The 15,264-nt window shown below is 50.2% G+C and overlaps 1 protein-coding gene across 4 annotated transcripts in view; it reads left to right on the top strand.

The window, feature by feature from the left end:
- The first annotated feature begins 2,086 nt into the window (after positions 1–2,086).
- Positions 2,087–15,264, top strand: part of IL34 (interleukin 34) — a 62,842-nt gene continuing 49,664 nt past the window's right edge. Inside the window, exon 1 of one of the 4 annotated variants that reach the window (XM_069549550.1) lies at positions 2,087–2,569. The gene's annotated coding sequence lies outside the window, so the exon portion shown is untranslated. The remainder of the gene's footprint in view (positions 2,570–15,264) is intronic. The other 3 variants (XM_069549549.1, XM_069549553.1, XM_069549551.1) reach the window with 3 other exon arrangements.

Below are 15,264 nucleotides of genomic sequence, written 5' to 3'. Positions count from 1 at the left end.
TCAGAGACAGGCAAAGATTTTAGCTCAGTTGCAGTGGCAGTATCTGTTCTGCCCCAAATTAGTCTGCTAGAGATGACTGGGCATCTCTCTGTTTCACAATCTGGTAATAATCAGACCTGGAAATCACTAGGTGGCCTCCAGGTGACTGAGGGAACATTGCTTCTTGTTAAAAATGAAGCAAAAGAAATCAGAACACCAAGTTTCCCTGAGAGGACAAAGCTAAAGAGTCAGCACCACCTCACCCTCTAAATGCAGCAGTTCAGTCCGTACCCAGTTAGGTTTGGCTGTGATCCCCGAGTCAAAGTCACCTCAGTTCCCCACCTCTGTCTTTTAGAGTCTGGTCCTCAAAATTTTATCCCACAGGCCCACCCAGCAGAATTTACCCTTTTCTGGAAAGCAAAATCTCTGGGGATGAGACCTGCTTTTGATTAGGTCATTTCAAGAGAGTTTTCAAAGTTAATAATTTGGGGTCATGAGTAAAATGTGTGTGAGCTAGTGTGATGTGATGGTGAAGAGAAGGGCAGCATTCACTGTGAGTCCCTGGGGGTGGGTGCATGCAGTACTCTAAACACAGCCCACTGAGGAGTCTCTTGCCTTTAAGGAGCTGACGCTGCAGCTGGAGAGAGGGACTTCACATAAGTCAGTCCAAAACCAGATCCCATCTGCCACGTGTAAAGTGGGAGTGAAGTCCATAGCAGAACACTGGATGCGAAGTCACATGACCTGGCTTGACCAGTCTCTAAGCTGGGCCTCAGCTTCCTTTCTGTAAAAAAAAAAAAAGACCAACCTCTAGGAGTTATCATAGTAACAGTAAAGTACTTTCCACTGAGCTTCTGGGGATCTGAGGAGGTTTGGCCACTGGGTCCAAAAGCCTTGGGAGACCTGGAGCCACCCCTATCTTGAACTGCAGTCCTATATGTGATGCCTTGAAAGAAAGCGGTATCCCTCTAAGCCACGAGGTCCCAGAGAGGGCACAGAGGAGTTTTGTTCAGACTTCTGCAGGGCCCCATTCTGCGGCTGTTCGCCTATCACTTCCACCCCATCTGTCCTTCCATGGGCTGCTCGACTGCTCCACTCAGCTGGGCACAAATACAGCAAGACCTTGCTGAGGGTGTGGCCAGCGCCGTCACTGTCTTGCAGATGGGAGCAGGGAGTTAGCCATAGTTTTGGGTTGGCCAAAAAGTTGGTTCTGGTTTTTCTGTAACATGGAAGAATCCTAACGAGCTCTTGGCCAACCCAGTACATTCCAAATGTAGGCATTATTGTCTTACTGGAAGTCCAGGACCAAACCAGGAATCCGGTTTTGTCAGTCCAATTGAGAAAACATTTCTTGAGAAATTTCTTGAACAAGTACTTGTGCCAAGCATTAACATTCAGAATAAGACATGCTAATATCTAGGCCAGCATTTCCCAACCCAGGTGCTGTGGAATCCTAAATGTTAAATAAGGGACTTCTTAGTGAAGGATCCTGTGCTTGCATCAGGGAAACCTGCAAACTATCTTGGATAGTTTGATGCTTTGAACACAGCCCTTCCCTGATCCCTTGCTCTCTACTTGTCCACTGGTAGAGACGCTGAAGGATTCCTTGAGGGAAATTCCAGGCAGTTCAGTGGCTAGGACTTAGCGCTTTCACTGCCATGCCCTGGGTTCAATGCTGGCCAGGGAACTAAGAGCCTGCAAGCCTCCCTTGGGGAACTGGCCCACCCCTAAGCACTCCAAATATGGTCTAAGCACATGAGACCTTGCTCTGAAAACTAGGTAGAGATGGAGCTCCCCCTTCGGCGGCCACAGAACTGCTGGCAGAACTGTTCTCAGCTCGCATTCTGACCCAGGCAACGTGAGAGTGCTCCTTGTCCTTGGAGATCGTGTCACCAGGAACTCCCACAGACACTGTGCCACACCACGCATTACACCAGGACAGGCCTGGAGTCATGGAAAGAAGGAAGCCCTCTGGCTGTGTGATCTTGGTTTAGATACTTCCTCTCTCTGGGCTTACGTCTCCATCTGTAGGCTAGGTATTGATTGGTCCTCAACACTGATGATATTTATCAAAGGCCTTTTCTTCCTCTGATGTTTGTTCCCCTGTGTACACGTGCAGTCCAGACAGTACTACATCACAACGGTTTTGTTAAGTTTTGTGGAAGGGTTCTTGTCGGAATAAACGTGCTATGGAGAGGAACTGGCATAGCCCCCTAAAACAGCCCATCCTGCCTAGGAGCCAAGACTTGGTCTGGGGACTTCCACCGTTAACTTGCCTGGCGCACTTGGTCAGAAGAGTTCCTGGCTGATCCTCTGGGCTTGTGGCCCCCTCCTACTCCACTCTCCGAGGCAGGCTGGGGCCACGTGGCCCTGCCCCGCCCTTGCTGGCTCCAGTTTCTGAATCAGTTGCAGTGGCCTGCTTTCCCCGCCCTTCCCATCAGTCGGGAAGCCTGGACTGTGGGCCGGGGGAAGCCACAGCCTTTCCCACCTGGCACCCACTGCCCCCTGCCCTTGGTACCTGTTCCAAGCCCTGAAGCCCCTTAAAGCTGCCAGCGAAGCCCTAGAAGACTGTATCTTGGTACTTGAACAGGTAAGAAAGTGGTTGATTTTCTCTCACGTGGTTTTCTTTGCCTGACTTGTCCAAAACCCAACTTAGCTGCTTCCTTCACAGATCACAGCAAGAGGGATTTGAGCTAGACTTGAAAAATAGTCCCAGCAAGAAGCTCTGAGTTACGTCTTAGAAAAATGGTGTGAATTCTCTGCTCTGCATTTCTTTTTTAAACCTTTGCTTTCATCAGCTTTGCAGGAAAAAAGCAGATCCAAATAGCTATAAAGCTAGTTACTTCTCTTCGCATTCCCTTCTGAGTTTTGTAAATCAACAAACCCACATTCTTAAATGGTTGTCATGGGTTACTGAGGGCTCTTCCACCGGATATTGCTTTGGTTTTTAGATCTTAATGTATTACTGTGTGCATGAGTTATGTACATGAATTACCTTATCAGAAATTGACTTAAAATTCTCTAAAGGAAAGGAAAAAATAAAATGGCATAAGTTAGCCTTCTTCCTTCAGATGGTTTTGTTGCAACAGTATTCTGAAATTAAAATGAAATGTTCTGCTTTTGCACTTTGCATTGAAACCAACTAACTGATTTTTACATCTGTGCGGCGGCCGCCAGGATATGCATCTTTTGTCCCTTAGTTGTGAATTTAGATTGCTTCCAGGTGTTTCGTGATTAATAATTTGACTTTTATGGACAACTCTGTGGAAATAACTTCTTTTAGATTTTTTTTTCTTTTAATCTCTCCTTGGATTTTATTCTCCATCCAGAATAAATACTTGGGATAAAGGGCAAGAACATTTTTGTAGCTCAGCTCATGTTACACATGGGGTCAGCTCATTCATAAGATTTTCAGGACCGTGATGGCATGAGGGAGTGGGTGGGGAACTTGTTTTCTCTAAATTTTTCAGGAAGTGGGCTGGAGGCAGTTTAGTACAGCAGTTAAGACTTGGCCTTTGAAGGCAGGAGAGCCTGGGCTTATATGAATGGCTGCCTGACCTTGAATCCTTACCTAGTAACTGCAATTAGCTCGCATGTAGAATACAGACTTTAAAACTCCTTAGCGGCACAGGATAGGCAGAGAGAGTGTTTGTGAAACAGTGCTGGTGTGCAGTAAGCACCCTGGAAGGCGCTTTCAAACCTGGGGCTTCCTCTGGGCCATTTTAGATGCAAGGCAGAATTGAGACAGTCACCTCAGGGGCGTCTTTTTGACCTCTTACCCCCTTCTAATTCAGCCTCCTGTTAGAGATGTTTTTTGTTTGTTTACCTTTGCCCCAATCTGTGCTAAGGCTGGTGAACTGGGCACTGGGGAACCAGCAGTTCAAATCAGCCTCTTTCTGAAGGTCACTCAGACTCTAAGCCACCAGCCATCAGATCTGAATGCCACCAGTCCCATCTCTTAGCCACCTTTCTCAGAGGGCAGGTCTCAGGGATCACTGGACAGAGTGGAGGTCTCCTCCAAAGCCTGTCAACCCACCTTTGTCCTCCACCCTGGTAGATCCCTGGGAGGCCACATCGAGGCACAGAGAAATGCTCCCAGGCTGGGTTCTAATCCTGGCCATACCAATTCCCGGTCAATGGACTCCTCTGAGTGTCAGTCTCCTCATCTGTAAAATGGGAATGTTAATACCTGCGCTATAGAATTACATGAAATTATAGAACTCAAGCAGCTGGCACTTAGTGGCCCATTACTATGGAAGGTCAAGCCCATGTTCCAGAGCCTTTGGGAAAGTACCAGAATTAGACATAAAAGATAGGCAGAAGACTCATGTTCATTGTCAGTCAACAAACACTCATCATTCATGGTGCTGGATGCTCAGGAGAGATGTATAACACAGGCTCCCTGCTCTTGGTACAGGTGTACAGCCCATCCCAAGGGACAGAGGAGACAGCAGCTGCCTGGGCACTGCAAGATACCCCGCTTGAAAGGGAAGAATAACCTGTGAGGCAGAGATGGGGAGGAAGGAGGACAAGCTAAGCTGGCGTGGGGGAGCCTGGCTTGCGAGTCGGGGCCCGGGGCTCTGGGGCTCTGGTCCAGCTCTGCCATCCTCAGAGCCAGGGTCTTCTCTCCGGCCTCCAGTGAGAGTTAAGGCACTCAGGTTTCTTCCAGCTCCTTCCTTCTGGGGGTCTGCAAAGTGTCTCTGGAGGCCACATCCCCCCACCCCTGCAACACTGTCTGCCCAAGGTAGCTGTCCAGGACCCAGCCTCGGTCTTGGGAGGAAGAGGCATCCTGTCCGAAGTGGACAGCCTGTCCATGTGACCCAGAGAGGCTCCACGGCAGTCTGAGAACGGCGGCCTCTAAGTCTGTGAGAATCCTGGAGCTCCTGGGCTCTGACTACCCCGCACACTTTTGTCTGACAGCCGTGTCCCCCAACTGAGGGGTAGTGCACCCTGGAACAGGGTTGCGGTCATCCTGGGAATGCACTCCAGAGCTTCCCAGCGGCTGCCGAGAGAGTGCTGTCTGCGCATCTCAGCTAGGAAGGCTCGATAGCCACGCCTGGAGAACCAGCCAGGACTTCCCGTTTGGGGCCATCTTAAGTGGGTGCAGAGGTGGAGGAGTGGGGATGTAGCTACAGTGAGCAAGGTTGATGTCAGGACGACGAGTCTAAAAGGCCAAAGACATGTGGACTCGCTACTGTGGCCAGCTGCTCAGAAAGGCCAGGCCCTGCTCGTCACGCTTGCTGGGTGCCTCTCGTCTCTCGTAGCATGAAAATGCCCACGTTCTGGCTCAGGATTCTCTCACCACATCCAAGCTTTATCACCCACAGGCCTCCTCAATCTTCCCTTCAAGGAAGGGAATTTGGAGCATGCCATGACGTGGATGAACCTTGAGGATATTAAGCAAAATAAGCTAGACAAAGAAAGACAGATTCTGTATGATTGCACATATGGGAGGTAACTAAGAGGAGTCAAATGCGTAGAAGCAGTAAGTAGAATAGTGGTTGCCAGGAGCCGGGGGAAGGAAGGAATGGGGAAATTATCGTTCAGTGGGTTTAGAGTTTCAGTTTTGGAAGATGAAAAACTTCTAGAGGCAGATGGTGGTGATGGTTGCACAACAAAGTAAATGTACTTAATGCCACTGACATGGACAGTTAGAAACGGCTAAGATGTGTTGTTATGTGTATATCACTATTGTTTAAAACTTGGTGTGTGGGGATAAGGTAGTATATGCCTCATAGGGATTAAGAATTGAATGAAGCAAGTGAACTGAATTATTATTAATGTCAGGTTCTGGACACATCCAAGACTTTTTTGCCTCACAAACCCAGCACTGGAGAAGATTCATGTGTCCCTGTGGGGAGTGGCTGTGCTGTTCTGCATGAGATGTTCAGGATGAGGTTCAGGGGAGACTTCCTGAAGGAATGACTGAGGTCCTGCCCAGAGGGCTCCTGGCATTTGTGAGACGAGTAGTTTCCAGACACTGGAAAGTCCCTGGCAAAAAAGAAAAAAAATCACTCCCACTAAGGGACAGTTTGAAAGGGAGGAGATTTTAGATCCACCTGGAGAACCTGTGATCAGAGCTGTTTGAATGTGGGATGGGCTGTCTTATGGAGTACTGAGCTCCCCGTTAGTAGAGGCATGTAAGGAGAGTTTGGGCAAGTTGCAGATGAGACTCTTGCATGAGGCAAGGGTAGGGCCAGAGGGTTTCCTAGGCTCTGTGCCTCTGTGATGTGATCCAGTCCAGGCCTGTGTAAAGATGTGACCCAAGTCAGAGGGAGGGGACAGGCAGGGGGAAGGCATGCTGCCAGCCTTCCCCTAAATAACAGTAATGACAGCTGCTCCCATTCTGGGTACAGACTGTGTTAAATGCTGAACTGGCTTGATCTGAGATCCTCACCACAAGCCCAGATGGTGGGTGCTACTATCGTCTCCATTTTACAGCTAGGAGCTGAGGCCCCGCTGCCAGTTCCCAGGCTTAAGTCTCCCGCCCAAGGTCAGCCAGTAGGCCACAGAGCTGGAGTTAGAACCCAAGCAGCCTGGCGCCAGCCCTCTGCCTCCGCAAGCTGGCTGCTCCCTGCTCCCTGGGTGCTGACACTCTCACAAGGCAGGGATCTAGCAGCTGCCCCGCTCCCTCCATCTGGTTTCTCTGCGGAGCCAGGCCCCACCTGCTTGGCTCCAGGGTTCAAGGTTAACCCTTGGCAGACAACACTGGCCTGGATTGAGAGCTAAGCTCCTGGTCACTCAACATCCCCCTTCACCTTCTGGTAAACAGGACCCGGCTTGACAACTCTCTTCAAGGTTCCAAGTCTTTCCCATAGCTGTTGAGTGAGTTCATCCTGTCTTCTTTTGCAAGTGTGTTTTTTCCAACGCAGCTCTTTGGGTGCCAAGACCTTGTCTGCATGATTCAGTTTGTCCAAGTTCCTAGGCTTAGCACCCGCAAGTCAACAGATGCCATCCCTAACAGCGGCAGTACAACGGCCTCCTGTGTCCTCAGAGTTAGAGAGGGAGCCCTGGCAGGGGCGGCGGCCTTACACAATGACCCAGCTCGTGGGGCTGGCCTTGACACCTTATGAAGGTGCAGGCAGCTACCATGTAAAGACATCTCTGGACTTCCCTGGGGCCCAGTGGTTAAGTGTTCGTGCTCCTGCTGCAGACTGGTTCCCCAACCAATCTTCGATCCCTGGTTGGGGAACTAAGATTTCACACGTGGCCAAAAATTTTTTTTTAAATAAAGATAAAGGCATCTCCATGCCAGTTGGGCACTATCTCACCCAATCCATACAGAGCCCAGGATCCTCCCGTATTACAGATGAGGTGACTGAGACTTGGAGAGGTGAATTCCCGTGTTTAGAAATCAGGAGTCTTTCTCTCTCCCCTTGGGTGTCTTGGAGGCTTCACACTGGTAGCTGATCTGACAGCAGCAGGAACAGTGCCACTTGCTGTTTGGCTGTGTAACGCACCCTTAAGATTTCTCTCCTGGTGCCTCCTGGCCCCTCACTGCCACCCAGGGAGTGGGCCCAAGAAGTGCTGTTTCATGGATGAAGAAGGTGATCTGGGGCTTCCCAGGGCCTCTCGGAGGACGGGGTACACCGGGGCAGGGTGGTGACCCTTCTGGTCCTCCTTGCTCTGCAGGCCCCTCCCCCGCCCTGCACTGGTGTCAAGCTGTGGAGCCCTCCTGCTGGCCTCCTTGGAGGCTCTGCCCCGGGCCCCAGTGAAGCAGTTTAGGCACAGAGGCCAGCAGCCCAGCCGGCCCAGAAGAGGCTGGGCTGGGGCCAGGTACTTTCCAGTGTCCTCCCGCAGCTGGGAAACCTTTCTTGGATGACATCTCTGCAGAAGGTGCCTCCCGGTCTTGCTTGCCCTGGTCTGCCTCCCAGCCCAGAGAAGACTCCTCTTCTCCCTGTCCATGGAAGTCACATAGGCAACCTAATCAGCAACAGTGTTCTGGAACCTGTGAGCCTATAATGCATGACTGTTAACCCCAGAGGAGGAAGCTGAGGCTGGTTTAGAATCTGGGACTTAAACTATCTGCTATCTGCCAGCAAAACCCATAATATTGGATGAATCATTTTCACTGTATACTTTTTCAGTTTTCAGTAATAATTGGTGTTTTTTTTTTTAAAGAAAGAAAGTGAAGTCGCTCAGTAGTGCCCGACTCTCTGCAACCCCATGGATAGTAGCATGCACCAAGCTCCTCTGTCCATGCGATTTTCAAGGCAAGAGTACTGGAGTGGGTTGCCATATCCTTCTCCAGGGAATCCTCGCAACCCAGGGAACGAACCCAGGCCTCTCACATTGTAGACAGACGCTTTACCATCTGAGCCACCAGTTGAGGCGAAAGTGTCGAGAGCTCCATACAGCCACGCCACCGCAGATACACAGTGCCACACATTACTATTATGGGTTATTAATGTGATAAGCTTGGCACAGTTGATGAATCATTATTAACACATTATTATTATACTGGGAGGGATTGGAGGGACTGGGGGCAGGAGGAGAAGGGGACAACAGAGGATGAGATGGCTGGATGGCATCACTGACTCGATGGACATGAGTCTGAGTGAACTCTGGGAGTTGGTGATGGACAGGGAGGCCTGGTGTGCTGTGATTCAAGGGGTCGCAAAGAGTCGGACACGACTGAGCGACTGAACTGAACTGACTGAATACGTTACTAAAATTCATAGTCTCCATTAGGGTTCACTTTGGCGTTACACATTTACAGGTTTGTTTGTTTTTGGCTCTGCTGGGTCTTCATTGCTGTGCATGGGCTTTCTCTGATTGCGGCAAGCAGGGGGGACTCTTAGCTGAGGCTCGCAGGTCTGCCGGGAACATGGGCTCAGTGGTTGCAGGGCACAGGCTTGGTTGCTCTGTGGCACGTGGGATCTTCCTAGACCAGGGGTCAGACCCATGTCTTCTGCATTGGCAGGTGGATTCCCAACCTGTGAACCACCAGGGAATTCCCTATATGGTGATTTTTAAAAAAAAATTATTTATTTGGCTGTGCTGGATCTTAGTTGCAGCATGCAAACTCTTAGTTATTGTACGTGGGATCTAGTTCCCTGGCCAGGGATCGAACCCTGGCCCCCTGCACTGGGATCACAGAGCCACTGGACCACCAGGTAAGACCCACTTATATGGTGATTAACAGTCTGTACAAATATAGGCAATGTGTTCTTCAGCCCTTGCATCTAATAAGTGGTACCAGTTTTACTGAGTAGAGGATGGTTCTTTATATAACCGTACCTCCTGGGAATATAGCAGGTAAATGCCCAGTTGGCCCAGGCCCTGTGGGAACAATTCCGTAAAGGGTCTGGGAGTCCCTTCCCTCAAGGCGTGGCTTAGACCTCCTGCAAGAACTGTTCCCCAGGCCCTTTCAGGCATGTGAACCTCCACGAAAGACCTCTCGGAGGTTACCTTCCTTCATCACGGGGCTTAGAGGGACGGATGTTGTCCTGGCTTCTGCCTCCAGCCCATCTTGCACAGCAGTGTTCCCTGAGTGTGTTCACCAGGTTACTCCTCTGCTCGCAGCCTGTGCTCACTCCACGATGCCTGGCACACCGCGAGGTGCACGGCGCTGAAGGCCTTCTGCAGTCCGGCATTGTCCTGCCTGTCCAGCGTGCACTCCCGTGACACCCCGATGCGACTCCTCAGCTCTGGACAAAGGACCTTCTCTGCCGTCCCAAGCACTTGCCCTGTAGCCTCATCTCCATTCCGTGACACTTATCCCCACGTCTCCCTCCTCAGTAATGTCTCTTGTCCCCGTTTTCCATCTTCACCCTCTGGCTTGAGTCTCTTCTCCCCGCCATGAAGCCTACTTGGACCACTTTGGCTGAATTTGATCCATCCTTTTTCAAGCACTTATTACATTTACTGTCCACACCATACAGACGAGCCTTGAATCATTCTGTACGTGTTCTCTGGGCCTGCCTCCCAAGATCACCAACTAGCCTGTGATTTCCCTAAGAGCAAAGAACTGAATCCCCAAGAGCCTATGGTGGTTCTGGGCATATACCGCCTGCTTACTAGCCATTAACAGCAAGACACTGCATATGGAAATAGTCTGTAACTCTCGGGTAAGATAGCAAGATGCCCAATGAGGCTCTTAGTGTTACCATATTCCACTGATTCTAAAACACACCTTTCTCCCACTCCCTGCATTTTAACATCTCCTCTGAAATCAGGATCAACGGCAAATCACAATTTAACTGACAGTTTTTTTCCCTCTTTCTCAGTGTCACATATAATTTTGGTACATTTGATAATCAGTTGTGCATTAGACTTAAGGAGATGCGGTGTTATTGGTTGATGTGAGAATGTGTTTCTGGAATGGATCTGCTGATAAAGCTTCTGGGAGAAATGAGGGGAGTCTAGGAAAGATGAAGGGAAACTGGGTGGAGAGGATGCTGGGGGAGATGACAGATGCTGGGAGCAGTGGGGGATACTAGAAAAGGAGGGGAGGGTACCCTGTTGAGCCCAGAAGCTTTTCAAATCACTCCGCATTTATTCAGCTATTCCTGCTCTTCATGTTCCCATCCTCTGTGCATATGCTATTTCAGAGGCTGATTCCCAGAGGCAACCTCTGGGTCCCTCTCTGAAGTTGCAGGGTGCTCAGGAGAAGGCAGTGGCACCCCACTCCAGTACTCTTGCCTGGAAAATCCCATGGGCAGAGGAGCCTGGTGGGCTGCAGTCCATGGGGTTGCTAAGAGTCGGACATGACTGAGCGACTTCACTTTCGCTTTTCACTTTCATGCATTGGAGAAGGAAATGGCAACCCACTCCAGTGTCCTTGCCTGGAGAATGCCAGGGACAGGGAGCCTGCTGGGCTGCCATCTACGGGGTCGCACAGAGTCAGACACGACTGAAGAGACTTAGCAGCAGCAGCAGCAGCAGTAGGTTACCCCTCCAGCTTCAGATTCTTTGGCTTCATCTCATATATTGGGCCTCCCTTAGCTTCACAGTCACGTTCTAGCTGCATAAAGCTGCTGGGTGGGAGAGTGTGGTCTTCTTTTGCCTTCAGACTGCCCTCTAATGTGGAGTTATCAGCAAGGGCTTTGGGGTAAGACATATTCAGATTTAATACTTGCTGTCCCATTTGTTAGCTGTGTGATTTTTGGTAGCTTGTAAAACTTTCTGAGCTTTGGTTTCCTCATCTTTAAAGTGAGGGTGAGAGAATTCCCTGGAGGTCCAGTGGTTAGGACTCTGCACTCTTACTGCTGAGGGTGCAGGTTCAGTCCCTGGTCAGGGAGCTAAGATCCCGCAAGTCGCAAAGCACAGCCAAAAAAAAAAAAAAAAAGGGTGAGAATTTCTAACTCTGGTATTGATGTGCATGTGTAGTGGTGGAAAGGAGATTAAATGACATTAAGTGATTGATATCAGCTCTTATTATGTTGCTGCTGATAATCATTGTCCTTTTGTCTTTTTAGTCAAGCCAAAGTAGCCCTTTCAGCTAGAGGCAGCTACTTCTCACGGACACTGCCTACGTTATCAACCCAGATTTTATGGGCCCCAAACACCCCTGAAGCAGAGGGAGCACGGTCTCCCTGGCCATCCCCAGCGCTGACTGGGAGCTCTGACTCTTTTCCCTCTCTCTGTTAGTTTCCTCTGAGTAGCTGGCTGTTGCCTGCTGATCACCAGAGTTTCATTAGAGAAATAAAGAAAAAGGCTGTGTAAGGTTATAGCTAAAACCAACATAAGGAAAAAGAAGTGTAAGTGAGGCTCCTTTTCAATGAGATGTAAGATTTGATAGTTTTTCAGGAAAACTAAAAAAAGATCCAGAAATTCAGGATACAAAATAATCAGCACATTTTTTAATGCATAGTTGAGCTGGATGGACGGCCCCTGGGAAAGACAGTAAAGGAAGTTGGGAGGGAGCAAGGCTGCTTTGCCTTCCCAGAGGGCTCTTCACTGGTCTGGATAACCCAGGGAAGTAGACTGGAATAGCCATAGAGACTAGGGCCAAAGTTTTGAGCCTACAAGAAGCAGGGAAGTAGAAATGAGATCCCCACATACAGCTGAGACTCTCAAGGGTTTAAGCCTCTTTTAAGTGAAGTAAGGCCAGAAAAAATTCAACCACTAAGGCAGAGGAGGAAGCTTTTCTAACCTGGACTGGGTCTGGTTGGAGAAGAGGAAGGCCTCCTCTTAGAAATGTATAATCACATCTGCCCTCTTTTGGATTTGGGATTAAATTTATGCTACTCATGTGATCCTAGGGTCTCTAGGCCAGGAAGTGATCATAAAAACTACTCCCAGCTGGAAAATTCATAGAGAAAGAAAATAGAATGCTGGTGGCCAGGATGTGGCCAGTGAGGAGGAGGCGGGAGGAAAGGGAGTTGCTGAATGGATATAGAGTTTCCCTTCTGCAACATGAAGAGTCCTGGAGATTGTACAACAACATGAAAATATTTAGCACTTTTGAACTGTATGCTAAATTTTATGCTATGTATATTTTACCACAATCAAAAAAAACTGCAAAAAAAGATTTGGAGGGATTTCCCTTAAGGATTTCATTCTTGAGTGAGAAAAGTAAGAAATGGAGATGGGTGTTAATATGATCCCCTTTTGGCAAAGTAACTCCAAATAAAGCCAAACTTGATCCCAAACCCCACACTTGTATTTGCCTGTGAATTTCTGTACAGGGCTTCCCATCAGGGTTGCTTGTGTAGGGCTGCAGACGGAGAAAGGGAAGGATAATAAAAAGATTTTGGTGCAACCGAAAATATCTACAATACCCAGCCTTCACTCTGTCTGCTCTGACCCTGTTTATGAAAGAGGATATCTGATTGTGCGTGCTTCCCTCCATGGGATAAAAAATTAGACTGCTGACTTGCAGATATGCCCCCTGTGCCAATGGAGAAGAAAGCAAGCTATGTGGATCTGGGGATCTTATTTTATTTACACACATAAGCAAACGTCCGTTCTTTGTGTATATACACTCTCATGTCTTGGCGTGAGCATGGAAAAGATGTGGAAAGACAGGTGTCAGCAGCTAACGCAAAGCCAGACACTGATGTAAAAGCAAGGCATGTGACATACAGCCGGGAACCTGACGAAAAGCCAGGGCACGTGACATAAAGCTGGGAACGTGACGGAAAGGCAGGGCACCTGACGGAAAGCCTTGGCACCTGAGAAAGCCAGGGCACGTGACGTGGAGCCGGGCACGTGATGTGAACCCAGGGAACGCGACGGAAAGACCGCGCCTGATAGAAAGCCAGGGCACGTGACGTGGAGCCGGGCACGTGACGTGGAGCCGGGCACGTGACGTAAACCCAGGGCACACGGGGGAAAGAGCACCCGACATAAAGCTGGGCCCCTGACGTCAGGTCGGCCACGCCACACGCCCCCGCCGTTCTGTCGCTTGCGGTGTTGGGAGCGGGAAGTCTACCGCCAAGGCCACGCTCTGAAGGTTCAGCGGGCTCCCGCCTTCCCTCTGCCGAGGCGCGAGGCCGGCTTGGGTTTGAGGCGCGCTGAGGGGAAGGTGGGGGTGGGGGTGGAACCCAAGGGTGCCCACCTCTGTGCCGTGGAGAGAGGGACCCGCCTGGCATCTGTGGGCCCCGCCTCCTGAAACAGACGTTTCTGGAAGCTCTTGAAGAACCACCCTTTCCTGGAGCAGCTTCTCCTCAGTGCGGCGGGTTTTGAAGGCCCGCCCCTCCCAGCCTCGCGTCCTCCGTGCCTCCTTACCCCTTGGCCGCCTGCTCTGTGATCTGGCCTCCCCGCCCGCTGGGCTTGCAGCTTTTTGTCTTCGTGTGCCAGTCCCTGGCACGTGGGAGAGGCTTGGGTCAGGAACGCATGTAGAGCAGAATTTAACTCTGACCCCTCCAAGTTTCAGGGGGCGTGGGCAAGAGTAGGGGTCGTGGTGGAACCAGGGAGGGTCCTGGGTCAGACTGATGTGTGTGATGAGGGCGGGGTGGGGGGAGGTCGGCGACTGATTCCTCCTGGCCCCCGACCTCTCGCTTCCAAGTGGCTTGGGAACAGGGGACTGCCTCTGATTCTACCTTAGCTGCAATACTGGTGCCTGTTACAAAGACAAACCAGGCCTCCCTTGCAGGTCTCTCTGAATTAATTAATTAACATGGTGATTGAATTCTCCTCATGGTAGGCACTGAGCTAGGAATTCAGTGGGGCTTATGTCCCAGAGGGGTGGGAGATTCAAAACTACTAATACATAGTTGTTTAACTACAGCTATGATAGCTATTATGAAACACAGGCCCCATTGCCCTTGGAAGGTGTAACAAAGCAAGTTTGATGATGAGCCAGAACAGAGCCTGTGCGCCAGGGCCTGTGTTCCTGCCAATGGTCTTATTAGAGCAGGGCTTGAACCCAAACTCAACAAGTGTGAGGCCAGACCTTTGCGGGAAGTTGGGCCTTGTGTGACCAATACACTCCCCATAGCGGGGACCTCTGCAAATACCCCCATTTCCCTTCCACCACGCCTTCCTGACTCAGTTCAAACAGGAGTTTCTCAAACTCCATTTTTCAGATGGGTGAAGTGAGGCCTATGGAAAGGAGCTGATTTGCTCTCTAGGTCCCAAATTAGTAAGGAGAAGCCAAAGCCAGGCTCCCTGGCACCATGCTCAGCCTGCCCGAGTCCCCACAGTCCATCCTCTGTGATGAGCCAAAAAATGAAAAACAAAGCTGCTCTGTTCACCCAGATTTCTGTTTTCTCCATTGTTCTCCACTAGGGACATTCCTGAATTGGTAAAGAAGGGACTGGCTCAGCCTCTCCTGGCAGCTGATTGGCTATGCTGTGCCTAACCAGGATTGAGAAGATAGGAGACAGAGTTAGAAGAAGTTTGAGACTTTGAGGACCTCCCAGCTAGAACAGAGACAGTGACCTCCCACCTGACTCAGGACCCTGTGATCAGGTCAAAGGAGAGGGACACTGCGGGGGTGGAGTGCGCGTGTTAGGGGGTGGGGATGGAAGGCATACAGAGCAGCTGGAGCAAACTGGATCTTCTGTGGGTCCAGGGCAGCAGGCGAAAGTGTCTGGGAGGGTGTGGGTGAGGGGAGGGGGAAATGGGAGGAGAGAGAATTAGGCTGGCAGGGGATGGGGAAAGGGCTTTATGCTCAGGGAACAGCAAGTGCAAAGGCATTGAGGCTAGTCAATCATCATGGGAGGGGAGGGGTGGACTCCAGGGATGAGAGCCTGACCCCTTGGTGATCCTGGCTCCATGGAGCAAAGAAAGGATCATGAGAGTCTTGTCCTGTGAGAGGAGACAGTTGTCTTTTCTCTGCCTTAGGCTGAGAAAAGCAGACAACCCTCCTCTTTCTCCGAAAATGCACATGTGCAA

Source organism: Ovis canadensis, chromosome 14 (assembly GCF_042477335.2).
Source record: "Ovis canadensis isolate MfBH-ARS-UI-01 breed Bighorn chromosome 14, ARS-UI_OviCan_v2, whole genome shotgun sequence".
NCBI lineage: Eukaryota > Metazoa > Chordata > Mammalia > Artiodactyla > Bovidae > Ovis > Ovis canadensis.
Note: the sequence above shows the minus strand (reverse complement) of the source record. Positions and strands in the feature narration are given on the sequence as shown.